Source organism: Salvelinus fontinalis, chromosome 8 (assembly GCF_029448725.1).
Source record: "Salvelinus fontinalis isolate EN_2023a chromosome 8, ASM2944872v1, whole genome shotgun sequence".
NCBI classification, from domain to species: Eukaryota; Metazoa; Chordata; class Actinopteri; order Salmoniformes; family Salmonidae; genus Salvelinus; species Salvelinus fontinalis.
The window spans coordinates 3,747,622-3,775,067 of record NC_074672.1 but is presented as its reverse complement, the minus strand read 5'-3'; the positions used below and the strand labels follow the sequence as shown (position 1 = coordinate 3,775,067).

Here is a 27,446-nt window from a genome sequence, read left to right as displayed (position 1 = left end):
AAGTGCTTATTGACATTTTTGATTATCGTAGATTCTTCGGTGGTGACAGTGTTTCCTAGCCTCAGTGCAGTGGGCAGCTGGGAGGAGATGCTCTTATTCTCCATGGACTTTACAGTGTCCCAGAACTTTTTGGAGTTTGTGCTACAGGATGCACATTTCTGTTTGAAAAAGCTTTCCTTGGATTTCCTAACTGCCTGTGTATATTGGTTCCTAACTTCCCTGAAAAGTTGCATATTGCGGGGGCTATTCGATACTAATGCAGTACGCTACAGGATGTTTTTGTGCTGGTCAAGGGCAGTCAAGTCTGGAGTGAACCAAGGGCTATATCTGCTCTTAGTTCTACATTTTATGAATGGGGCATGCTTATTTAAGATGGTGAGGAAAGCACTTTTAAAGAATAACCAGACATCCTCTACTGACGGAATGAGGTCAATATATTTCCAGGATACCCGGGCCATGTCGATTAGAAAGGCCTGCTTGCTGAAGTGTTTTAGGGAGCGTTTGACAGTGATAAGGGGTGGTCGTTTGACCGCGGACCCATAAAGGACACAGGCAATGAGGCAGTGATCACTGAGATCCTGATTGAAGACAGCAGAGGTGTATTTGGAGGGCAAGTTGGTCAGGATATTGTCTATTAGGGTGCCCATGTTTACGGATTTAGGGTTGTACCTGGTGGGTTCCTTGATGATGAGAGAGGTTTCGTCTCTGGAGGCACCAGTTAAGCCAGGTGAGGTCTCCGCATGTGTGTGGGGTGGGACAAAATAGCTATCTAAGTAATTTTGAGCAGGACTGAGGGCTCTACTGTGAAATAAAACAATAAGAACTAGCCAAGACACCAGTAGACAAGGCATATTGACATTAGAGTGAGGCATAAAGCAATCACAGGTGTTGATCAGGAGAGCTTAGACAACAGCGGGTATATGGCGATGAATGGGCAGAGCGGGTTAGTTAGGTACATACAAGACCTGAGTTCGAGGCTGGGGCCGACAGGTAAACAAAATGAGGTACCGTGTTATTGAAACAGTCCAGGGTGCATCAGCTGTGTAGCTGAGTGATCATAGAGTCAAAAGAGCAGCAATAGGTGAGTCAGGGTGCCGTTTGGTAGTCACTACTACGCTAGGCGAGCAGGGGACACAGCGTTGAGAAAAGCTAGCTGGCCGGGGCTAGTAGATGGTTCTTCGCCGACATCGTAACAGAATAGCCTGTTGAGACCACATCTGGCGATCACGTCGGCAGTCCAGTCGTGATGGATCGGCGGGGCTCCGTGTTCGACAATAAAGGGTTCAGGCCTCGTTATTGGCAAGCGGTACCGGAGCGCCAAGTCTAGGACCAAAAGCCTCCTTAACAGCTTCTATCCCCAAGCCATAAGACTGCTGAACAATTAATCACCCGGACTATTTACATTGACACAGTTTTACACTGTTGCTACTTGCTGTTTATTATCTATGCATAGTCACTTTACCCCTACCTACATGTACAAATTGCCTCGACTAACCTGTATACCTGCACTTTGACTCAGTACCAGCTCCCTCTGTATATAGCCTCGTTATTGTTATTTTATTGTGATACTTTTTATTACTGTTTACTTTAGTTTAATTGGTAAATATTACCTTAACTCTTTCTTGAACTGCAATGTTGGTTAAGGGCTTGTAAGTAAGCATTTATTGGTAAGGTCTACATCTGTTTTGCGCGTGACAAATAAAGTGTGATTTGATTGGATTTGATTTGTAGATGAAAGGGAGGAGATTTAAGCCTTGAGACAATTGAGACATGGGTTGTGTATGGGTGCCATTCAGAAGGTGAATGGGCAAGGCAAACTATTTACGTGCCTTTGAACTGGGTATGGTAGTATGTGCCAGACGCACTGGTTTGTGTGAATAACTGAAAGGCTGCTGAGTTTTCATGCTCAACAAGTGTCAAGAAAAGGGCATCCAGCCAAGTGGGAAGCATTGTAGTCAACATAGGCCAGCATCCCTGTGGAATGCTTTCGACGTCTTGTAGAGTCTATGAGGGCAAAGGGTGGGGGTGCAACTCAATATGAATAAGGTGTCCTTAATGTTTTGTATACTCAATGTATATTTCTTTCCAGAGTCTGACATTTCTCATTCCGATAATTCTTAATATTCTTTATTTTTACTTTATGGATTATTTTTGTATTGTTTTGTATTGCTAGGTATTATTACTGCACTGTTGGAGCTAGAAACACAAGCATTTTACTGCACCTGCGATAACATCTGAAAATAAACTCAACAAAAAAAGAAACGTCCCTTTTTCAGGACCCTGTCTTACAAAGATAATTTGTAAAAATCCAAATAACTTCACAGATCTTCATTGTAAAGGGTTTAAACATTGTTTCCCATGCTTGTTCAATGAACCATAAACAATTAATGAGCATGCACCTGTGGAACGGTCGTGAAGAAACTAACAGCTTACAGACGGTAGGCAATTAAGGTCACAGTTATGAAAACTTTGCACACTAAAGAGGCCATTCTCCTGACTCTGAAAAACACCAAAAGAAAGATGCCCAGGGTCCCTGCTCATCTGCGTAAATGTGCCTTAGGCATGCTGCAAGGAGGCATGAGGACTGCAGATGTGGCCAGGGCAATAAATTGCAATGTCCGTACTGTGAGACGCCTAAGACAGCGCTACAGGGAGACAGGGCGGGCAGCTGATCGTCCTCGCAGTGGCAGTCCACACATAACAACACCTGTACAGGATCGGTACAAATCCACCCTCGCAAGGGTTTCTTTCCAGAGAAACATCAGGGATTGTAACACACTCTGTTTCATAGAAACACAGCTCTCTCGGGATATACTGTCGGAGTCGGTCCAGTCATCTGGGTTCTCAGTTCATCACGCCGACAGGAATAAACAGCTCTCCGGGAAGAAGAAGGGTGGGGGTGTATCTTTCATTATTAACAACTCATGGTGTATTTGTAATAACATACAGGAACTCAAGTCCTTTTGTTCACCCAACCTACAATACCTCACAATCAAATACCAACCGTATTATCTCCCAATAGAACTCTCTTCGGTTATTGTCACAGCCGCTTATATCCCCCCTCAAACCGATACCACAACGGTTTGAGGAGGACCTTCACTGGACTTTATGCAAACTGAAAACCATATATCCTGAGGCTGCATTTATTGTATTTGTGGATTGTAACAAAGCAAATTTGAGAAAATGGCTACCTAAATTCTATCAGCATATTGACTGTAGTACTCGCGTTAGAAAAACACTCAACCATTGTTATTCCAACTTCCGGGATGCATACAAGATCCTCCCCCACCCTCCTTTCGGCAAAAAAACAAAACAACTGAAAGCACGAACCACCGTATTTAACCATGGGAAGGTGACTGGGAATATGGCAGAGTACAAACAGAGTAGTGATTCCCTCCGCAAGGCAATCAAACAGGCAAAACGTCAGTATAGAGACGAAGTGGAATCGCAAATCAACGACTCAGACACAGGACGTATGTGGCAGGGTCTACAGACAATCACGGACTACAAAAGGAAAACCAGCCACGTCGCGGACACCGAAGTCTTGCTTCCGGACAAGCTAAACACGTTCTTTGCCCGCTTAGAGGATAACACAGTGCCACCGACACAGCCAGCTACCAAGGAGTGTGAGCTCTCCATCTCCATGGCCAATGTGAGTAAGACATTTAAACGTGTTAACCCTCGCAAGGCTGCCAACCCAGATGGCATTCCTAGCCATGTCCTCAGAGCATGCGCAGACCAGCTGGCTGGTGTGCTTACAGACGCCTCACAAGTCCTCAACAGGCAGCTTCATTAAATAGTACCCGCAAAACACCAGTCTCAACGTCAACAGTGAAGAGGCGACTCCGGGATGCTGTCCCTCTAGGCAGAGTTACAAAGAAAAAGCCATATCTTAGACCAGCCAATAAAAATAAAAGATTAAGATGGGCAAAAGAACACAAACACTGGACAGAGGGAACTCTGTCTGGAAGGCCAGTATCCCGGGGGTCGCCTCTTCACTATTGACGTTGAGACTGGTGTTTTGCGGGTACTATTTAATGAAGCTGCCAGTTGAGGATTTATGAGTCGTCTATTTCTCAAACTAGACACTCTAATGTACTTGTCATCTTGCTCAGTTGTGCACCGGGGCCTCCCACTCCTCTTTCCATTCTGGTTAGAGCCAGTTTGCGCTGTTCTGTGAAGGGAGTAGTACACAGCGTTGTACGAGATCTTCAGTTTCTTGGCAATTTCTCGCATGGAATAGCCTTCATTTCTCAGAACAAGAATAGACTGACGAGTTTTAGAAGAAAGTTATTTGTTTCTGGCCATTTGGAGCCTGTAATCAAACCCACAAATGCTGATGCTCCAGATACCCAACTAGTCTAAAGAAGGCCAGTTTTATTGCTTCTTTAATGAGAACAACAGTTTTCAGCTGTGCTAACATCATTGCAAAAGGGGTTTCTAATGATAAATTAGCCTTTTAAGATGATAAACTTGGATTAGCTAACACAACGTGCCATTGGAGTGACGGTTGCTGATAATGGGCCTCTGTACGCCTATGTCAATATTCCATTAAAAATCATCAGTTTCCAGCTATAGTAGGCATTTACAACATTGTCTACACTGTGTAGACATTTAACATTGTCTCCACTGTATTTCTGATCAATTTGATGTTATTTTAATGGACAGAAAATGTGCTTGTCTTTCAAAAACAAGGACATTTCTAAGTGACCCAAAACAATTGAACGTTAGTGTATGTAAGAATGCATTCAACACCATAGTACCCTCCAAGCTCATCATTAAGCTTGAGGCCCTGGGTCTGAACCCCGCCCTGTGCAATTGGGTCCTGGACTTCCTGACGGGCCGCCCCCAGGTGGTGAAGGTCGGAAACAAGATCTCCACTTCGCTGATCCTCAACACTGCTCAGCTCCCTCCTGTACTCCCTGTTCACCCATGACTGCGTGGCCATGCACACCTCCAACTCAATCATCAAGTTTGCAGACGACACAACAGTAGTAGGCTTGATTAACAACAATGACGAGACAGCCTACAGGGAGGAGGTGAGGGCTCTGGGAGTGTTGTGTCAGGAAAATAACCTCTCACTCAACGTCAACAAAACAAAGGAGATGAATGTGGACTTCAGGAAACAGGAGAGGTAGCACCCCCCCCCTATACACACCGACGGGACAATAGTGGAGAAGGTGGAAAGTTCCTCGGCGTACACATCACTGACAAACTGAAATGGTCCACCCACACAGACAGTGTGGCGAAAAAGGTGCAATAGCGCCTCTTCACCCTCAGGAGGCTGAAGAAATTTGGCTTGTCACCTAAAACCCTCACAGACTTTTACAGATGCACAATTGAGAGAATCTTGTCGATCTGTATCACTGTCTGGTACAGCAACTGTACCGCCCACAACCACAGGGCTCTCCAGAGGGTGGTGCGGTCTGCACAACGCATCACCGGGGACAAACTACCTGCCCTCCAGGACAGCTACAGCACCCGATGTCACAGGAAGGCCAAAAAGATTATCAAGGACAACAACCACCCGAGTCACTTCCTGTTCAACTCGCTATCATCTAGCAGGCGAGGTCAGTACAGGTGCATTAAAGCTGAGACCGAGAGACTGAAAAACAGCTTATATCTCAAGGCCATCAGATTGTTAAACAGCCATCACTAACATAGAGAGGCTGCTGCCAACATACAGACTCAAATCACTGGCCACTTAATAAATGGATCACTAGTCATTTTAATAATGTCACTTTAATAATGTTTACATTTCTTGCATTACTCATCTCATATGTTTATACTGTATTCTATACTATCTACTGTATCTTAGTTTATGCCGCTCTGACATTGCTCATCCGTATATTTACATATTTTTAATCCAATTATTTTACATAGATTTGTGTGTAGTAGGTATTTGTTGTGAAATTGTTAGATATTACTTGTTAGATATTGCTGCACTGACGGAACTAGAAGCAAAAGCATTTCACTACACCCGCATTACACTAAACACGTGTATGTGACCAATAAAATTTGATTGGATTTGATTTGATTTTGAAAATGCTCTACTCAGCTGCCAAGAAAACCACTTCCTGTCGTAGCTGTATCGAAGTGGTGTGAAAAGAGTGTCTCCTGTCACCATGCCGCCCCTTGGCACGGTGCAGTATGACGGGAGCCACCGTCACATGACAGCAGTCAGCGTGGGGTCAGGAAGTGGCTGGCGGCTGCCTGATTGATCTGGCTGAAAAGGGGAGGGCAGGCTGGTTCCACAGCAAGGCCATGTGTTGTGTTACTTGTGGTGCTGGTGGTGGTAGGCTGTTGTAGACATGGGATGGGAGCCTCCCACACACACTGGGATGCATGATACATAGGGATGCTTGCACGTACACACACACACAAACAACACTGTGACACAGACACATAGGGATGTATAGAGACATGGAGATGGAAGTGGCTGTGGGGTCATGCTGTAATAGCTATAGTTCATCGAGGGGTCAAGGAAACCTGATGTTGAGTTATGGTCAGCTCTCGGAGGCACTCGATAGTAAGCAGCACATACGCATATGAAATACAATCTCTACAATGCTTTTCCGCTGGGCTTTGTTACATCAAAGCACACACACACACAAACACAGTATAAGACATGCAGGGACAAACATTGCCCCCCAACGTACTGTAAGAGAATATATCATTTGTCAAATGCATCACTATTAGAGACAATCAAGTAATAATTAAAAAGACCCATTAAAATGTTAACATTTTATTTCTTTATTTTGTTTAATTTATTTAATTACATTGTATTTCATAGTACATTGTGCTAATGCCATCTCTTTGTGTTGTTCTGTGACAGGGGACATATTACTATGTCCAGGTGTCTGCCTACAACATGAAGGGATGGGGTTCTGCCCAGACCTCCACCCCGTCCTGCGCTTCCCCCTCCAGTAAGGTCACCTCTCTATCCCCTCCTTTGTGTGTGTGTGTGTGTGTGTGTATATGTGTGTGTTCGTGCGTGCATCCGTGCGTGCATGTGTGTGTCCATTAATGTGTGTGTCGTTCTCATTGAACCATCTAATGTGTCCTCTGAGCAGAATTTCCAACGCCAACGTTGTTTCAACTTTCCGTCTTCCATGGTGTTGGGTGGGTGGTGGTTGGCAGCTGGACCCCCCATCCAGGCCGGACGTCAGTGTGTGTAACCATAGCCGTGTGTTTGGCCCAATGAGATCAGTGGTGTGAAGTCATCCAAGTCAACAGCTGAAGAGATGAGTGGCCAGAACAGCTCTCTATTTCTCTTCTTCTCTCTCGATCTTTCGATATCTGTTTCTCTTCCTTTATCTCCTTTATCTCCCTTTTACTTTCGCACTCTCTCTTTCGAGCTCTGTCTCTTCCTCCCCCCTATCTCTCTCCTTCCCTCAATCTCTCTCTCTCTCTCTCTCTCTCTCTCTCTCTCTCTCACTAAGGACACAAGGAGAGGAAGCCCATTTAGACTATTTAGATGTACCCGGCCCTCAGTCGCTTCCACATTCCGAGTGGGATTCCTGACGGCATGGTGTGGGATGAGTTTTAGAGCGTGTGCCTAAAAACTCCAGTGCGTCAACTGGTGTTGACTTTCTTAGGTCTCTCAATACCTGACCTGAATGTCCATGGTAGGAAAGAGAGGGAGATGTAACTCCAGTGTATGACTGAAGACAGTTTGTACTCTGGCTTTTAGAACACATTCAATATGTATACGTTATTGTATATGTAACATATGTAATTGTTTATCTGCACGTTGGTTTGCGTGGGCGCGTGTTCATTTTAACCTGTCTAGGATCAGCGTGGCGCTAGCGGCACCCCCCCCCCCCCCCACTGAAAAACCAGTGCCGCGAAATTCAAAAAAAATATTTTTTTAAAATATTTAACTTTCACACATTAAAGTCCAATACAGCTAATGAAAGACACAGATCTTATGAATCCAGTCAACATTTCCGATTTTTAAAATGTTTTACAGGGAAGACACAATATGTAAAGATGTACATCTATTACCTAAAAACACATTAGCATAATCCACCATCTTTTATTTGTCCACCAACACCAGTAGCCATCACCAATTCGGCTAAACTAAGATATTTATAGCCCCTAACCAACAAAAAAACTCATTAGATGACAGTCTGATAACATATTTATGGTATGGGATAGGTTTTGTTAGAAAAAAGTGCATATTTCAGGTATATGGCATAGTTTACAATTGCACCCACCATCACAAATGGACTAGAATAATTACAATGAGCAACGTGTTTACCTAACTACTAATCATCAAACATTTCGTAAAAATACACAGCATACACGAATCGAAAGACACAGATCCTGTGAATACAGACAATATTTCAGATTTTCTAAGTGTCTTACAGCGAAAACACAATAAATCGTTATATTAGCTTAGCACATAGCAATTAGCAGCCCAGCATTGATTCTAGCCAAAGTGAGCGATAAAAGTCAACATCGCCAAAAGATATTAATTTTTTCACTAACCTTCTCAGAATTCTTCCGATGACACTCCTGTAACATCACATTACAACATGCATATACAGTTTGATCGAAAATGTTTATATTTAGCCACCAAAATCATGGTTAGACAATGTGAAATGTAGACAAGCTGGTAAAGAAAACGTCCTTGCGCCACTTAGACAGTGATCTACTCTTATACATAAATACTCATAAACGTGACTAAAAAATATAGGGTGGACAGGGATTGATAGACAATTTAATTCTTAATACAATTGCGTTATTACATTTTTTAATTTATCCTTACTTTTCAATACAGTTTGCGCCAAGCGAAGCTACGTCAAAAAACATGGCGTCCTAAGCCACTAAAATGTTTCGACAGAAACACGATTTATCATAATAAAAATGTCCTACCTTGAGCTGTTCTTCCATCAGTATCTTGGGCAAAGGATCCTTTCTTGGGAGAAATCGTCTTTTGGTGGAAAGCTGTCCTCTTGCCATGTGGAAATGTCAACTACGTTCGGGATGAACTGAAAAGCGTGCCCAACTTTTCACATCGTTGCAAAAATAAATGTCCCAAAATCGCACTAAACGGATATAAATTGCTATAAAACGCTTTAAATTAACTACTTTGTGATGTTTGTAACTCCTATAACGAGTGAAAAGATGACCGGAGAAATATAACAGGCTAAACTAACGCTTGGAACAGGAGAGGGTCGGTGTCTTCCACGCGCGTTACGCAGCAAGAAAAGACTTGCTAGCTAAAGGTTTTTTTCATTTGTAGGGCCTGTGAACGAGCAATCGAGCCCGTTGGAATCGTCATCACGTAAAGGCATCCAGGGGAAGACGTAAGAAGTGTCCGTATAGTCATAGCAACGACAGAGCCCTTTTAAATGACTTCAGAAAAGTGGCCAACGTTTCTCAAATCTGACTCCATGTCAGGGAAATTGCTGTAGAATGGGCTCTGTTCCACTTAGAGACAAAATTTCAACTCCTATAGAAACTATAGACTGTTTTCTATCCAATAATAATAATAATATGCATATTGTACGATCAAGGATTTTGTGGGAAGCCGTTTAAAAAATTAGCCACATTAGCATAAATAGTCTAAACAGCGCCCCCATCCCCAACAGGTTAAGCAAAAAGTAAAAGTAAAAAATATTAAACACATACAGACTTATACCAAAGAGTATATGCATTTGTCTGTGCAAGTCTGTATAGTGCATGTACACTGTACAGAATGTTTGTGAGTGAGTGTTTGTATATCTCTCTGTATACATGACAGAGAGAGCAAGAGAGAGAAAGCGTGAGAGAGAGAGAGAAACTGCAGGGCTTTCCCTTTCTCTCCCCCTACACACCCACCCACCCCCTTCCCCTCTCTCCCCTCCCTCCGAGCTAATTTCAATGGTTGCTGTTTGTGTTTTCTATTTGGGCCACCACTGGAAATATTTGCATGTCAGTAAGAGCTGGGGCCGTAAATGCCCAACAGTGAGGCCCTTATACGAGGACCACTCTCTCCGCCGGGGCCATTAAAGAGGCTAGTTGTCCAGTCAGGACAGGAACCTTTCCGGGAATAGAGCTCACGGTGTTTCACCCAGCCTCCAGGGGCCCAGGGGGATAACCAAGACGCCCGTGTTGCTGCCGTCTTATCACCAGCACATCGTCCTCCCTCCTTCTTCTACGCCTCTGCGGGACACTGCTGGCATGCACTCTCTATCTAGAGGGAGAGTCTATACTAACCTGTTTACCCCTGTGCATACAGTGTGACTGAGGGAGGGGGGGAGGGATGTGTAGTGTGTGTGTTACGGCTCTTGTTTGTTGAATGAAGAGTGGACCAAGGCGCAGCGTGAAAAGTGTTCATGATTTTAATATTCAAAAAAACACTCAAAACAAAATAACAAAAGCGAAAACGAGTTCTGTCAGGCAAAACACGCTAAACAGAAAACAAGATCCCACAAAACCCAAAATGAAAATGACAACTTATGTATGATCCCCAATCAGAGACAACGATAGACAGCTGTCCCTGATTGAGAACCATACCCGGCCAAAACGTAGAAACACAAAACCTAGAAATAAAGAACATAGAATGCCCACCCAAATCACACCCTGACCAAACCAAATAGAGACATAAAAAGGCTCTCTAAGGTCAGGGCGTGACAATCCCAAATTATATCGGGGGGTGGCTTTTCACTGTCCTCTATGTCTACATTTGTATTGGCAAAAGGTTTTTCCTTTTTTAATTTACGTATTTAATTAATACATTTCCGGTCTTCAAGATGCTCTGTTAATTTTCTATATTCTGTCGCTAAGTGTAATTTCTGTAGGTATAATTAAGCATGATTGTTCAGAGCATTTTAAGTAAATTGTTCAGAGCGTTTTTGGAAATAAAAATGTAGTAAATTCTTGAACAGCTTGTTTTACTTTGAGAAAAAAAAGGACTAGTATTTTTGAGTTGGGAATAGTAATCTCCAGTTGTCATGTTTTAGATTACGCTTTGGATTTCCTTGAATTTGCCTTTTTTATTGCTACGTCTGTCAATCTAATTGAATGTATGATTCAGGTCACCTGCTAAGATAATAGTTCCTGTCTGGATTTGATGTAATATGTGACTCGTTTCAGGAATCTGGGCGTATGTCGTGCGCCACTACTTTACTGGAGACTTTTTTTATTTGAGCTGGTCGGTATGTGTAGGTAATCCTTTCTGACGCAGCTTTCTTTTTTAAAGATATCACGTAGTAGAACTGCATAAGTGTTTGCTGCTCTCCACTTTCTGGAGGACCGGGTTTTGAAATCAGTGGAATTTGAGTATGATAGCTAAAGAGATGGAGAAAACACCTGTCTGCAGAATACTTCTTCAAACTAAGGGCAACCATGGCATTCGTGACAGAGAGGCAGAAGTGTCCATCCATGTATATGGGTAACATAGTCTAGCTAGCTACATTTTCAGATATTACGTGTTTCAAATTTTGTCAAAAAGTCAGTTTCATTTAATCTTAAATCGAACTGTTAGCTAGCTAGCTAATGTTAGCTGGCTGGCTCGCTAACTAACATTATGTGTATGATCTGTGTAGTAATATTTTTCGTATCTCAGACCCATTTGCTTCGCTAGTTATAGCCTATTGTTAGCTAGCTAACATTGAACCTGGTTGGTTAGCTACCTACAGATTCATGCAGGGTAGTAACGTCATGAGTTGGAATTATGGTTAATTGTTTAGCAAGCTAGCTAGCTACATGTCTTAACAAAAGACTCCACTATGCAAGTAACCATTTCAATAGAATGTTCATGAGGTCACCGAGACAACTGTTGATTGACGTAGCTGGTAAATTCACTCTGGCTATCTTCACCGATTTCAGACCAGTCTCGTCTGAGTGTGTCAGAGTGCAGAACTGACAAATTTACGAACGCTCAACACCCGTTGAATTTGGCCGTGTCAGTAAATGTTGTCAAAAAAGCTTAGTTAAATGGTTGCCAGCACCACAGTTACAATCACGCTCTGGATGACATGAAAACAACCTAACTCTGTTAGGGCAAGAAAAATGGTCAGAGTGAGGTGTTCTCTCATTATGTGTCAGGAAGTATCTAACAAACTTGCCAATGTTAGCCAGTTAGCTTGGTTGCTTGATGGCCGCTGTGAAGTCAGAACGTTCTGTTCAACCCTACTCATCTGCCAGAGCGTCCGGTATGCGCTCTGAACGCTCCGAGAGTGACACGTTTTGAATTTTCGAGCAGAGAATCTGACAGCACAGTCGCAGTCACCAACGCTCTGGATAACATACAGTGGTCCCTCGTTTAAAAGTTGCGAGCTTACACTGCGGCTTATAGGTACCCAGCGTCACAGCTTCATTGCTCCGGACCACCACAACGGGGAGTTAGAGCACTCATCATGCATTTGGGTCCCAAAGTTTTTATATGACCAATCATATCGAGTGGTTCCAATAACGAATTTGACGCGAGCCACCCGTCCCTGGTGGCTTACTTCAACAAACTTGGCTGACAAAGCATTACGGGGCAAGCAAATGTAAGTACTTATAACGTCATAACGAGTCAAGGTAAAAGTGTACAATTGAGAGGAATATGTTAGTTAATCTAGAGACAAACGATTGTGCATATTTTTTGTCAAAGTTAACCTGTCTAGGATCAGCGTGGCGCTAGCGGCACACCCCCCCCCCCCCCACTGAAAAACCAGTGCCGCGAAATTCAAAAAAAATATTTTTTTAAAATATTTAACTTTCACACATTAAAGTCCAATACAGCTAATGAAAGACACAGATCTTATGAATCCAGTCAACATTTCCGATTTTTAAAATGTTTTACAGGGAAGACACAATATGTAAAGATGTACATCTATTACCTAAAAACACATTAGCATAATCCACCATCTTTTATTTGTCCACCAACACCAGTAGCCATCACCAATTCGGCTAAACTAAGATATTTATAGCCCCTAACCAACAAAAAAACTCATTAGATGACAGTCTGATAACATATTTATGGTATGGGATAGGTTTTGTTAGAAAAAAGTGCATATTTCAGGTATATGGCATAGTTTACAATTGCACCCACCGTCACAAATGGACTAGAATAATTACAATGAGCAACGTGTTTACCTAACTACTAATCATCAAACATTTCGTAAAAATACACAGCATACACGAATCGAAAGACACAGATCCTGTGAATACAGACAATATTTCAGATTTTCTAAGTGTCTTACAGCGAAAACACAATAAATCGTTATATTAGCTTAGCACATAGCAATTAGCAGCCCAGCATTGATTCTAGCCAAAGTGAGCGATAAAAGTCAACATCGCCAAAAGATATTAATTTTTTCACTAACCTTCTCAGAATTCTTCCGATGACACTCCTGTAACATCACATTACAACATGCATATACAGTTTGATCGAAAATGTTTATATTTAGCCACCAAAATCATGGTTAGACAATGTGAAATGTAACTCGGCTGGTCAGAATTTGTCCTTGCGCCACTTAGACAGTGATCTACTCTTATACATAAATACTCATAAACGTGACTAAAAAATATAGGGTGGACAGGGATTGATAGACAATTTAATTCTTAATACAATTGCGTTATTACATTTTTTAATTTATCCTTACTTTTCAATACAGTTTGCGCCAAGCGAAGCTACGTCAAAAAACATGGCGTCCTAAGCCACTAAAATGTTTCGACAGAAACACGATTTATCATAATAAAAATGTCCTACCTTGAGCTGTTCTTCCATCAGTATCTTGGGCAAAGGATCCTTTCTTGGGAGAAATCGTCTTTTGGTGGAAAGCTGTCCTCTTGCCATGTGGAAATGTCAACTACGTTCGGGATGAACTGAAAAGCGTGCCCAACTTTTCACATCGTTGCAAAAATAAATGTCCCAAAATCGCACTAAACGGATATAAATTGCTATAAAACGCTTTAAATTAACTACTTTGTGATGTTTGTAACTCCTATAACGAGTGAAAAGATGACCGGAGAAATATAACAGGCTAAACTAACGCTTGGAACAGGAGAGGGTCGGTGTCTTCCACGCGCGTTACGCAGCAAGAAAAGACTTGCTAGCTAAAGGTTTTTTTCATTTGTAGGGCCTGTGAACGAGCAATCGAGCCCGTTGGAATCGTCATCACGTAAAGGCATCCAGGGGAAGACGTAAGAAGTGTCCGTATAGTCATAGCAACGACAGTGCCCTTTTAACTGACTTCAGAAAAGTGCCCAACATTTCTCAAATCTGACTCCATGTCAGGGAAATTGCTGTAGAATGGGCTCTCTTCCACTTAGAGACAAAATTTCAACTCCTATAGAAACTATAGACTGTTTTCTATCCAATAATAATAATAATATGCATATTGTACGATCAAGGATTTTGTGGGAAGCCGTTTAAAAAATTAGCCACATTAGCATAAATAGTCTAAACAGCGCCCCCATCCCCAACAGGTTAATTTATGAAAATTGCGATTTAGCAAGTTAACTGACCAGCTAACATTAGCCAGCTAGCTAGCTAGTGTTAGAACATGAGTACAGTATGACATTGTAATTCGTGTTGTTTAATATTTTAGGGACTACAGAGAAAACCAGCAAACCAGGCTGTCGTCTTGGGAAACAGTGGATGTAAAGAATTTAGCTAGCTAAAGAATTTGCTGCAAATTGAATGTACAATTGTGTAAGCTTGCCTTGCCGTGCAATGCAGCTGAAGTAACATAGCTAGCTAACTATTTACTTGCTTATTGTGTAGTGGAGGATAAAAAATAACTGTATGCCTATGGATTTGTAGCTAGCTACAGTATGTAGCCGATCTGTGTTTGGACCCTAAAACATTAGGTTCTGAACTAATATTCATACCAATCTATGAACCTCAGCTATCATAGTTGTTGTATCAACAAACTTCAAGTCGGAATGGCATTAATGAAGCCTATGGATTGAGTAGAATATAATAACTTTATTGTGCCAAGGACGCAAGTCCTACATACATGTACTGTAGTTATTACTACGCATGAGATCCCTACATTGTAGCCTGTACATTGAATATATTCACTGATCATCTACTTTTCCTTGGCAAATAAAGGTGTTGTTCAGGTGTAAATCTCTGAGACATTCGTTTTCAGTCATATCCAATACCAGGTGTATCAAACTCCATTCTTTGAATGATGCTGTGTCTGCATGTATGTATTACAATTATACACTTCAACAGTGTTTACCAATCCTGCTCCTGGGACATCAATGATTACACATTGTAACTATGCAATAGACTAGAAACATGATTTAATTAAAGGCTGATTTGTAATTCACATATCCAGAAGAAAAAAAAAACTATGCATATCTAACTCCCTTCATCTGCATTAATCTGAGGATATAGGATAGTATTTCAACGAGATACTTAACCAGTGGAGAATTTGAAACGCTTTATTGAAAGAGGGTCATTATCCAGGTGTTATAAATACATAATACATGCATTATAATTATGATAATTGTAATGTTATATTATAAATACAAGTTAAATCTGTACTTAAATGCACATATAGTGTGCATTATAAAACGAGTAAGAAAGACAAGGTGGGGAGAGAGGTGCAGACAGAATACGATTAATGAATTACAGTGCTACCCTAATATTCTCTCAGTTCATCACATTTGCAGTGTCTCTAGCGGTGTCTCCTAACCAGCCCAGTTGGCCGGAAGGTTATCTTAAGAGCGGGTGAGGTGGTGATGATGGGACTGGCTTCCTCTCTCACATCAAAACATAACTGCAGACGAGAGACAGATGGATAGAGAGAGAGCATGATTAAGCTTTGTTATTTTCAATCTAACATGGTCAGTCATCATAATCATCAGGAGGTGAAATGCAAAACTGACCTTGGATCATTATCTCTGGGACTACTACATCTCTATCGGTATTTTAATGTAAAGCATCTCTTTAATAATACTTCCTGTTGAGCTGACCTCTCACCTATGATCATGCCGTGCCCTCTTTGTCAGCCAGATCAGGGGTTCACCGACACAGCTGATATAACCTAGAGGATTTAGGTAGAATTGAGAGAGGGATGAAGTGAAGGAGAGAGACATTTATTGTGTGTGTGTGGTCTCACCTGGTGTCCACACTAAGTGGCCAAAGAGTACTTTTTGCTGAAAAACAGACACATGAGGACAAACAATAGAAGATAATGTTATTATTAGACATACATACCACATCATTTGAATCAGCTGTGTAGTGCTAAGGCAAAAACAAAAATGTGCACAGGTGTTTGGAGCATTCCGATATGCCACAGCTGGTGAGGCGTTAGGTTCACCTCCGTACTTATAGGGAGATTATTCCAAATCTCTGTGAAATGCTGCAGATCTGCCCACAGATCTGAACACTGTGGCAGATGAATCAGAATTAGTTGGGTAACATAAATAATTAAGATGTTTTATTTGCATAATATGCTTATGTGAGATACTTGTCATTAGAATGTATCCCTTTGAACTCTAGTGTTGGCAGTTGCACTTTTCCCTCAGCTGGGGCTCAGTCACTTGGGGCCCAGAGAGGGGAGAGGTCAGGCTTGTCTTTCACATGTCCTTGGTGCTATGCAGAATATCAGAAAGGGAAGAGGACAGAATGGAACATTGTCTTCATATGTGAATGTGTCTTTACCTATTCTTTAACCATGTGAAGGGATGGCGTGATTAATGGGGAACCAATTACTTGTCTACACAATGTCTGTGCGCCAGTCACTCCCTGCTTTTCCCATTGGGGGGAGGTGTATGGCAGTGTCTGGAAACATTGTATGTCCTCTCTGATCTTACATTTATCCTGGGACAGTGTATGACCTAGAGGCTCACTCCCCTCAGTGAGCTGGTCCAGGAGTGGGGTCAAGAGGGGGTTTACTTGAGATGGCGGTATCTAGAGTTGACAATTGATATATGCCATTGGATGAGTTGGTGTTTTTGTACTATGAAGTACCAGGAACGAGATTAGAACCTCATTTGAGGGACCAAACTGAACGATAATGTATAGCGAATTCTATCTAGCTATGGGATACTCCTCTCTCAAGTAAAAGTCTTTCTTTGTGAACAGTTCCTAAAAATCTGTGGTTTGTCATGCCAAAGGGGGGTGGATCTTTGCTATAAATGATCTCAGTAGCCATCATGTTGACACTCAACGGTTCATTAGAAATGGCGAATCGTTGAAAGTCAAGTGCTAATGCAAAGCTCTTATTACTAAAGATGTAGTTTAAGTATAACTGACTGGTGTGTGAAGTTTGTCTCTCCTCATTTGGTAATACAGAAATGAAGAACCACAACACATATCACACACAGAAGAGGTGGATAGAATTTGACAAGTCAAGGTATCCTTCTTCCTCCAGACTGTGCATGTGAAACAGGTTCCATGTACAACAAGACAGGCAGAGAGAAAGAGAGAAAAATAACACAGAACAGTTTAATGTGGACACTTTTGCCAGCAATAAAGCTTCCACTGCCTGCTCCTCGGACAGTGAACATTCATCTGGCAATATCTACATTTTTGACCCCTTGATCAGCTCGCACTCTGAAAGTAAAGAAATAGATACTTTTTTGTAGAAATGAAAACAATAACTGAGATATGACCGTTCAATCTAAAGCAGCAGATGTCATTTTCAGGATACGTCAATACAGCACAGAAAGCTTAACACCAGACTGGTATTGTGGTTGTTCATTAGGTGATGGGAAATGTGCAATATGTATACAAAATAATATACTTACCTGTTGTATCTTGAAAAAAAGCATTGGAATTAAAAGTGAAATGTTTAACCTATTAACCTGCTTCATTATTTATGTATTACCAGTTGATAAAGAACAACTCCAATTTCATACATCATTGAAAATGTGTCTACGAATAAGTAAGAATAAAAAAGTTTAAATAACTTCTTAGATTTGAGGGAGACATTATACATCTTAGTACCTTATCAATTTATGATTTGTATCAATGTGGACGAGAGACAGGGGTGCAGGAACGTTTTTGCAGAGCAATGCAACGAAACTGGATCATTCTGGCAATGATACCTGCACCATCTACATGCTGCAAAGACTCTCTGCCATTGTACACGATGGCCCATTGCTCTGAGACTTCCTTTGACCATTCTAAAGCCCGCATGGGGCATCTTCGCCTTAATGGCGCTGACTTTCTGGTCTAATCTGACATCTGACATATCAGAATAGCATTCCCTGACAGACATATTGTGTTCTTTCATCCTTCTGTAAAAAAAGCTAACTGTTACACTGTCATGAAATATGATGATATATCGACTATAAAACAAATAGGACATGGCCTGCTTATGAGTTGCCATGAAAGAAAGTTAGATGAATTCAACTGAAACTGGTGAGAACAGGCGTGTGTAGCTAAATGCTTTTGGTTAGCTTGAGGATAATAATTACATGATTAATCATTCTACGGTATGGATGTATCTATGTAATATAGTACAATGTTATGAACCGACACTGATTCTTAGGAGCTAACTACTAGCTATGTAAAAGTTGGATGGAAGAACGCCCAGTGCTGCTTACCTGAGATGCCATCATCACACAGTCCTTCTTCGTAGGTGTCCGCTATCACTTCCTTTGTGTCGGAAAGAAAGGCTGAACAGTATTGCTTGTAGCCAAACTGACACTCAAAAAATGGCCAAAATGGAGGGTGGTTGATAGCGAAATTAAAATAGGAGTTTTGTTTTCAAATACATTTTTTGTTCTATAAATATTTTTGGGAATAAAATGCATAAAGCTTTGCGCTCTATTACAAAATATTTGATTGCAAAACATTTTTTTTACTATGAAGCCTCGTGTTTGCTTTCAGAACAATTATTTTTGATTGAAAACGTCACGGATCCCCATGGAACTTTTATTGAGCACACCTGGCCCCTATTCCCACTGATTGTATTTGTATATATGTGCCCTTTGTTCACCATGGTGGTGTCGATTATTGTTACTATGTCCGTTGGTCATGTGAGTACCTGTGCTGTGTGTTTTAGGCTTTCGTGCCCTTGTGGATTGCACAGATGACTACTGGTCTCGTCCCGTGTGATAATCAGCTTGTGTTATTTATTCGAGGTACTCCTCGCTCTTTTGTTTGGGTTTCAACTCTTTGCGCACCGGCCTGTCAATGGCACTGGAGACACAGTGCGCATCACCGCATAACACGGTGCCTGACCGGTCACATGCTCCCCACGGTAAACATGAGGAGTTGGCTCAGGTCTAAACCCTGACTCCGCCATCTACCCGTGTGCCCCCCCCAAAACATTTTTTTGGAGCTGCCTCTCGGGCTTCCGTTGTTGACCTAACTTCGCTGCCTCTGCCTGCTTCCATGACAGGGTCTTGTCCCCTGCCATAATCTCCTCCCCGGTCCAGCTCGTTTTCCAAGTTGGCGCACGCTGCTTGGTCTTTTTGTGGTGGGTAATTCTGTCACGTTCACTATCTTCAAAGTCCCTGTCATAAATGAGCCAAGGCGCAGCGTGCATGTAATTCCACATTTTTTAATCGTAGTGAAATCTTCACAAAAAACAGGTAAACAAAAACCGAACGTGACGCAAACGTGGCGCACACAAACACTCACAGAAAATAAATAATTACCAACGAACACAGGTAGGAAAACGGCTGCCTAAGTATGATTCCCAATCAGAAACAAAAATAGACAGCTGCCTCTGATTGGGAACCATACCCGGCCAACAAAGAAACAGACAAACTAGAATGCCCACCCAAATCACACCCTGACCTAACCAAATAGAGAAATAAAAATGCTTTCTAAGGTCAGGGCGTGACAATCCACTTTCACAACCAAACAGTCAGTCTGTCAGCTCAGCCCAATAGTGTAATGGTCGGAGATAATATATGCATATACTGTATATATAGTGTACTATGTATAATTATACTATATAGTTTATATAGTGCAATGATACTGTATATGTCATATGCCATAGTAATTGTAGTAGTTGTACATTATGTGCATATATATATTATACTGTGTATAATTATACTTTATACATAGCGTAATGACATAATGTAACGTCATGTATAGTAATCAGGGGGTAGCAGTGTATACTATATACACATATAGCATAATGATATAATGCAACATGACATATAGTCATCAGTAATTATCTATATAATAGTCAGCATTCAGTCCCCTGGCCAGGCTTTTCCAGAGTATGCAGCACAAGTTCATGCACGGTAGCCGAGATCGTCTGTACCGGGTCATGTTTGTTGTTCTTGTAGAGACGGAGGCTTGACGCTAGTTTAAGGGGTATAAATTAACACTGACTGGCTGCTGCCCGGTCCCTCTACAGGCCTCCAGGACCGCTGTCTGCTACCACCCTCCCACCCCCCGCCCTGCCGGCACCCCTTCTCCAAACACTATTAATTAAACTGTGAAAGGGGCCTTAACTAACACGGGCACCCCAGCGGACGGCTATACCTGTCTGTCTTACTCAGTGTCAGGGCGGTAAGAAAAGGGGGGGGGGGGGGGGGGGTAGTGGAGGGGCGAGGTGAGCTGCAGCTCGTTTTCTTGTTATTTCACCTCAACTTGTCTCATGAAAAGAAAATGAGTTAATTTCTCCTGAATAGGGCATTTATTGGCTTAAATGGCCTGAGCCTAACCCTAATCCTAAACTTAATCCTAATGTTAACCTTAACCCCAAACCCAATAACCCTAAACCTAACTCCTAACCCTTAAACCTAACTCTAATTTAACCCTAACCCCTAAGCCTAAAATAGCCTTTTTTTCCTGAAATGTCTCACTTCTGGGCCCCACAAGGATAATTAAACCAAAAAAAAACACACACACTCACAGATCCAGCCCTCCTTCGGGAATGCACTGAGAATTACTGGTTCCCTCTGGCCCTATAATCTGCAGCAGAGTGTGAGTGACTGTGTCAACTAAACCTGAATAGAACAACACATTCCACCACACCACATACAGCTAAATTGTGGGACACAGGGTTCCATTCCTAACAGTGATGCACCGAGGAAAATAGATTCTTACTGTACATTCTTACTGTGTCTTTGGCTTGATAATTCTATGAATCATTGTCTTGAAGCGCCTCCACATGTGAGGAAACACTGTATCCAAAAGCCTGCGCCACCTCTTCCAGGCCAACAGCAAATTTGTCAAAAGCTTGAAACGGTACATAACCACTTTTCTGGTCTCCCTTTACACCTCTATGTATTGCGACCCGCACAGACAGCTGTGTGTTATGTGTTATGCTGTTGGTTGGTTGTGTTGTACTTACCACTACCCAGTGTTGGCGCGGCTCGACATGCCAGTCAACCTGCTATCTGCCAACCACGGGAATGCCTGAAATGTTCTTGTGCCGGGCATCCTGGTGGTTCGTGGAGCGGAGGGGGGTGGAGCATCGCAAATTTAAGACCATATTTAGCCATTGTTCTCTCTCTTACGTCTGGTCTTAATAAGAGATGGTCACGGTTGTTTTATAGGGTATCCTTCATTTATTTGGCGTGGGCTACGGCCAAACAGTAGTCTGTGTTGAGTTGGGTTAATAAACCGGGAATTCGTAAACTCAACCTCTGTCTGAACAATTGTTCCTTTATGATCTAGCGAGGTGATTAAAGTATAGTATCTGACTGCTACACCTCCTCTTCAGACGAAGAGGAGGAAATCTGCCGTTACACGCCCTCAAGGAAATATCGACAGGTGTATCGGAAACCATAAGCCTGGTGAATGTAAAAATACTTCAAGTATATTAAGAATATATAAGTAGTAAGCCTATATTTCATTTAAATGTTTCACCTAAAATGGCAAAATAATATAATATGTGCTATTTGAAATAGCTTTATTAGTGTCACGATCGTCGAAAAGAGTGGACCAAGATGCAGCGTGGTATGATTCCATCTCTTTTAAGGAAGAGAAAAAACTCAAATAACAAAAACAATAAAGCGAACAAACGAAACGTGTAGCTAATAATAGTGAACACAGGCAACTATACATAGTCAAGATCCCACAAAGCACAATGGGGAAATGGTTACCTAAATATGATCCCCAATCAGAGACAACGATAAACAGCTGCCTCTGATTGGGAACCATTTCAGGCCAACATAGAAATATGATTCACCTAGAAAACCCACCCTTAATCACACCCCGACCTAACCAACATAGAGAATAAACAGCTCTCTATGGTCAGGGCGTGACAGTACCCCACCCAAAGGTGCGGACTCCGGCCGCAAAACCGGACTCAATAGGGGACGGAATTATTGTCAATGATGAATGGAGGCAATTGTCAATGATGGAGGCAATTGAGATCAGCTGTGCGGGTGATTTTACCATGGTTTGATTGTTTAACAAGAGATAGAGATTACCTTTTGTTAGTGCGCTGGCCAATGCTCATTGCAATAGGCCATACTGTACATATCCAGAAAGGCTAATCAAATAGAAGTTCTGTGTTCGCGGACACAGCTTAGCAGATGTTGCAGCGAAATGCTCATTTTACTAGCTCCTAACGATGCAGTAAAATGTCAAACACAAAAAAATCTACAAATAAAAAATCCAATGAACATTTAGCTAATGCTCTCTGAATATGACTTAGAGTACATTTTTGTTTCTGGTGAACCTAATACCAGCCAATCTGATGTTGTTTTGTTTGCGCTGCATGTTGGTTTTGGGTTTTTATTGCAAAAACAATGGCTGGAGCTTCAGTTCTGGCGGTCACGATCAACTCCATTGATGTATTGGATACAGTATAAATATAGTTTATGATTCCAAATATGAACAAATTATATAATTGAACCCAAAAAATGCATTATATGGTTATTATTTAATATGAACTTAAAACCCCCAAATACCATAGACTGGAGCAACCTAATCCTCAAAGCCCTCAAATCAACAACAATATCTAAATAAATGACATTAAAATATACAATTTCAAAGGCAATCCCAGTCTCATGTCTTCCCCATCTGGTTCCCGTCATTATTTCAGGAGAAGCTGGCATACCACAGACGGAGCAGGAAGCTCCTCTCCCCAGGCCTGTACCTGGGCTACCTGAAGCTGTGTAGCGCCATGGACCAGATCAGAGCCCTGGTGCCTCGAAAGCTGCCCAACGTCCTTTGTCACACCAAGATACGAAACAACTGTAATGTGTCTAGGTGAAGTACCTGGATATCCGGGTTCATTAGTGAATTTATTCGTTTCATGTTACGGTATTGTTATTGAATGTTATTGAAATACTTGCTGTTGTCTGTAATACTGTGTGTGTGTGTGTATGCGTGCGTGCGTGCGTGCCAGGTAGGAGTGACAGTGGCTGCAGGCCCTCAGTTCTTTGGAGGAGTCTCTGGAGATGGACCAGGATGTCCAGAGCGCTCCACACCGCCTCCTACAGGACCTACGCAGTGCTGCCAAGGACCTCATGACCCACATGAACATCCCCGTCAGCCAGGTCAGCATCCATCCATCCATCAAGTATTGCTTATTATCACTGGATAAGCATTGTAGATCCTGAGCTTTCAAAAAATTATAAAATGTCAGAAACACCCAAAGATGACCACAGTAAAAAACTGTAGTTATACTGTAGTTGTAATACATTTTAACCATCCTTCCAGCCACCCATTTCTTACAGCCATGCTGTATATCCATCTACTACATGGCAATACATAAAATACAATACAATACATGGCATAGTTGTGACTCAGTATGCTGTCCCCCTCTTCCAGGCACAAGAATTCCTTCCTGCTACTGCTGCCCCCCTCAGACAACGTGTGTACGGCCCCCCGGCCAGAACAACCCCTACTCCCACCGATCGGGCTTTCTCACCTTGCCTCTGCGGGTCTTTGAGCTGGGTCAGTACTGCTCTGTCTCGTAGGATTTTCTTATTTTTTTCCCCATTACTGTTATTTATTCAACTATGTACATTCCGTTGACCTCAGATTGGTTGGCCTATTGTGACTTAAAATTGTTTGTGCAGTTGACTCCAAACGAATGCTTGAGACTGTTGTGACAGTGTGCACTAAACCCAAAGAAATGAAAAGTCATTAAAAAGTTATGTGAAACTTATCTGAGGTACACTGATCAGGAGTGATCAGGAGATCAATTCATTAATCTTCTACACCGTCACATTCCTTTTTGGGCTCCAACATTTGACGACGCAAATAACATAATAATAACCGTTTTCCATTTGCTTTTGTCCATTTGGTGTCCAGATGAGGGTTGAGGAAGGAAGGAGGTTTACATGGGATGGGAGGAGACTTCATGGAAACAGAGTCTCACAGAAGCATTTCAGTTAACAAAAAAAAGAACAAATAAACAAACATAAAATCATTAACTAGGCTCTGTACAGTAGTTGGTCGGAAAAAACAACCAAAGAGGAAAAGAGAGAGAAAGAGAGGGTGAAAAGGAGAGGAAGTTCCAGTTCATCATAGGTAGGGTGCCTACCTTTGGCCCATGTGAAACGTTCGAAGTTCATGGTCCCACATTTCTAAAGGAGAAATCTCCCTGTCACGATCGTGTGGAGGATTGACGGACCAAAACGCAGCACTTGGAAAATAAGCCATCTTCTTTTATTATAAAGATGACGAAAAATAAACACGAAACACTTAATACAAATTAACAAAACAACAAATGATCGTGAAGCTAAATAACGATGTGCACACACTGGCTACAAACGTTCTGACATAGACAATTACTCACAACCAATGAGAGCCTATGGCTACCCTAAATAAGGCTCCCAATCAGAGACAACCGAAATCAGCTGTCTCTAATTGGGAACTCATTCAGGCAACCATAGACTCTCCTAGACAACCAAACATACATAGACAACACTAGACACATGTACTCCACACAAACCCCTATACTATACCCAACAACCCCTTTACCATAAAAACACCCAAAACCAACAAAACAAAAACATTCCCCATGTCACACCCTGACCTAACTAAAATAATAAAGAAAACAAAGAATACTAAGGCCAGGGCGTGACACTCCCTCTAATAGTCCAGACCTAAATTCCATGATTGGGAGGAGGGGACCGTATGTTGCAAGTCACGACTTCACAGAAGAGCCGTTTGAATGCGCTTTAACGCACGCTGTATGTCGTAGTAACGTTAATTTTAAAAATCTAACACAGCGATTGCATTAAGAACTAATGTATCTTTCATTTGCTGTCCAAACTGTTTTTTTTAGTTAAGTTTAGGATTAGTTACTGATTAGACTAGGTGCCTCTCCCAAGATTTCTCCCGACATATTGTTGGCAGCTTGGCTACTTTTCTCATTCTATAACCACGATTGGGGCCGCTAAATATGCACATTTTCGAACAAACTCTATATGTATTGTGTAATATGATGTTATAGGACTGTCATCTGAAGAAGTTTGAGAAGGTTAGTGAAAAAATTAATATCTTTTGCTGGTTTATTCGTTATCGCTATTGTTGGCCTGAATCAATGCTGTTGTGTGGTTGGCTATTGTAGTAAGCTAATATAATGCTATATTGTGTTTTCGCTGTAAAACACTTAAAAACCTGAAATATTGGCTGGATTCACAAGATCTTTGTCTTTCATTTGCTGTACGCTGTGTATTTTTCAGAAATGTTTTATGATGAGTATTTAGGTAATACACAATGGTCTCTGTAGTTATTCTAGTTGCTTTGGTGAGAGTTGTGAGGGTGGCTGCAATGGTAAACTATGATTTATACCTTAAATATGCAAATTTTTCTAACAAAACATATGCTATACAATAAATATGTTATCAGACTGTCATCTGATGAAGTTGTTTCTTGGTTAGTGGCTATTTATATCTTTATTTGGTCGAATTTGTGATAGCTACCTATGCAGGAAAAAAATTGTGAAAAAAAGTTGTGTCTTTTGCTATCGTGGTTAGCTAATAGATTTACATATTGTGTCTTCCCTGTAAAACATTTGAAAAATCAGAAATGATGTGTTAAGGCTGTCGTAGTCGTTCTCCTCCTCAGATGAGGAGGAGCATGGATCGGACCAAGATGCGGAGTAGTAGGTATTCATGTTTTAATGAACAAACAACAAACACTACAAATTCCCAAACTCTACAAACGTGACTAACCTGAAAACAGTCCTGTGTGGCCCAAACACTGACACAGGAAACAAACACCCACAAAACACCAGTGAAACCCTGGCTGCCTTAGTATGACTCTCAATCAGGGACAAACGATACACACCTGTCTCTGATTGAGAATCATACCAGGCCAAACACAAAATCCCAACATAGAAAAACAAACCTAGACCAACCCACCCAACTCACGCCCTGACCAACTAAAACAAATACATAACAAAGGAAAACAGGTCAGGAACGTGACATGATGGCTGGATTCACAAGATGTGTATATTTCATCTGGTGTCTTGGACTTGTGATTTAATGATATTTAGATGCTAGTATTTACTTGTGACGCTATGCTAGGCTATGCTAGTCAGCTTTTTTACTGATGGGGGTGCTCCCGGATCCGGGATTGTGATGAAGTAGAAGTTAAGCTTTCTGTGCTGTATTGACGTATCCTGAAAATTACATCTGCTGCTTGAGATTGAACGGTCATATCTCAGTTATTGTTTTCATATCTACAAAAAAAAAATCTATTTTTTTTTACTTTTAGAGTGCGAGCTGATCAAGGGGTCAAAAATGTAGATATGGCCAGGTGAATGTTCACTGTCCGAGGAACAGGCCGTGGAAGCTTTTTTCCTGGCAAAAGTGTCCATAACCAGAGGTAATTAAACTGTTTTGTGTTTTTTTCTCTCTTCCTCTCTGCCTGTCTTGTTGTACATGGAACCTGTCGCACATGCATTAATTAAAAAACCCAAAAGATGTCAGCTGCTAATTTTAAGATTTACAACACATAAACACTCCTGTTGCTGCCAAATTTATCATCACTGATACAGATCTGTTTCAGGAGGAGGACCTGCTTTATCAGGAGAACAATCTGGAAACACTGTTTTTTGCTGTGCTGCAACGTCAAGTGAACCCTACCACTAACTCCTCATCTTTTGGTCAGGACATATATGATTGCATGCTATTCGATTAGTTATGAGTCTCCAGCCTTTTAAGGTGTAGACCTCCAACATAATGTAGGATATTGTTTTAGCCCCAGTGCCACTGTTGATAATGGCAAACATTTGTATTTTTTGGAGGAGGGTGAAAGGATAGTAAGCCCAGCTGTCAAAGTTTGAGAGTAGGCTATTCTGGATAGAGCAGGTACTTTTGTATAGTCTATTTCTTGTGAGGTTATCTGTCCTCAGATGCAGAGAGCTGTGAAAGCTTGTCTGCAGATTAAGAGTTCCCAATGAAGAGAAGCGGTTCTCAGTCCTGGTCCTGGGGACTCAAAGGGGTGCACATTTTTGTTTTTGCCTTAGCACTACACAGCTGATTCAAATGATCAAGTCATCATCAAGCTTCAAGTGGTATTTATGTATTCATTTGTGATGCGATCCTTGATATAATTCTGCTATTGTCACATGCTACACATGCACATGTATCTATCTATCCAATGTTATCATGATTTGTTAAAT

At 41.6% G+C, this 27,446-nt stretch overlaps 1 pseudogene; it reads left to right on the top strand.

Moving 5' to 3' along the window:
* LOC129861413 (ankyrin repeat and fibronectin type-III domain-containing protein 1-like) overlaps positions 1-27,446 on the top strand; it is a 64,252-nt pseudogene that overhangs the window by 12,658 nt on the left and 24,148 nt on the right.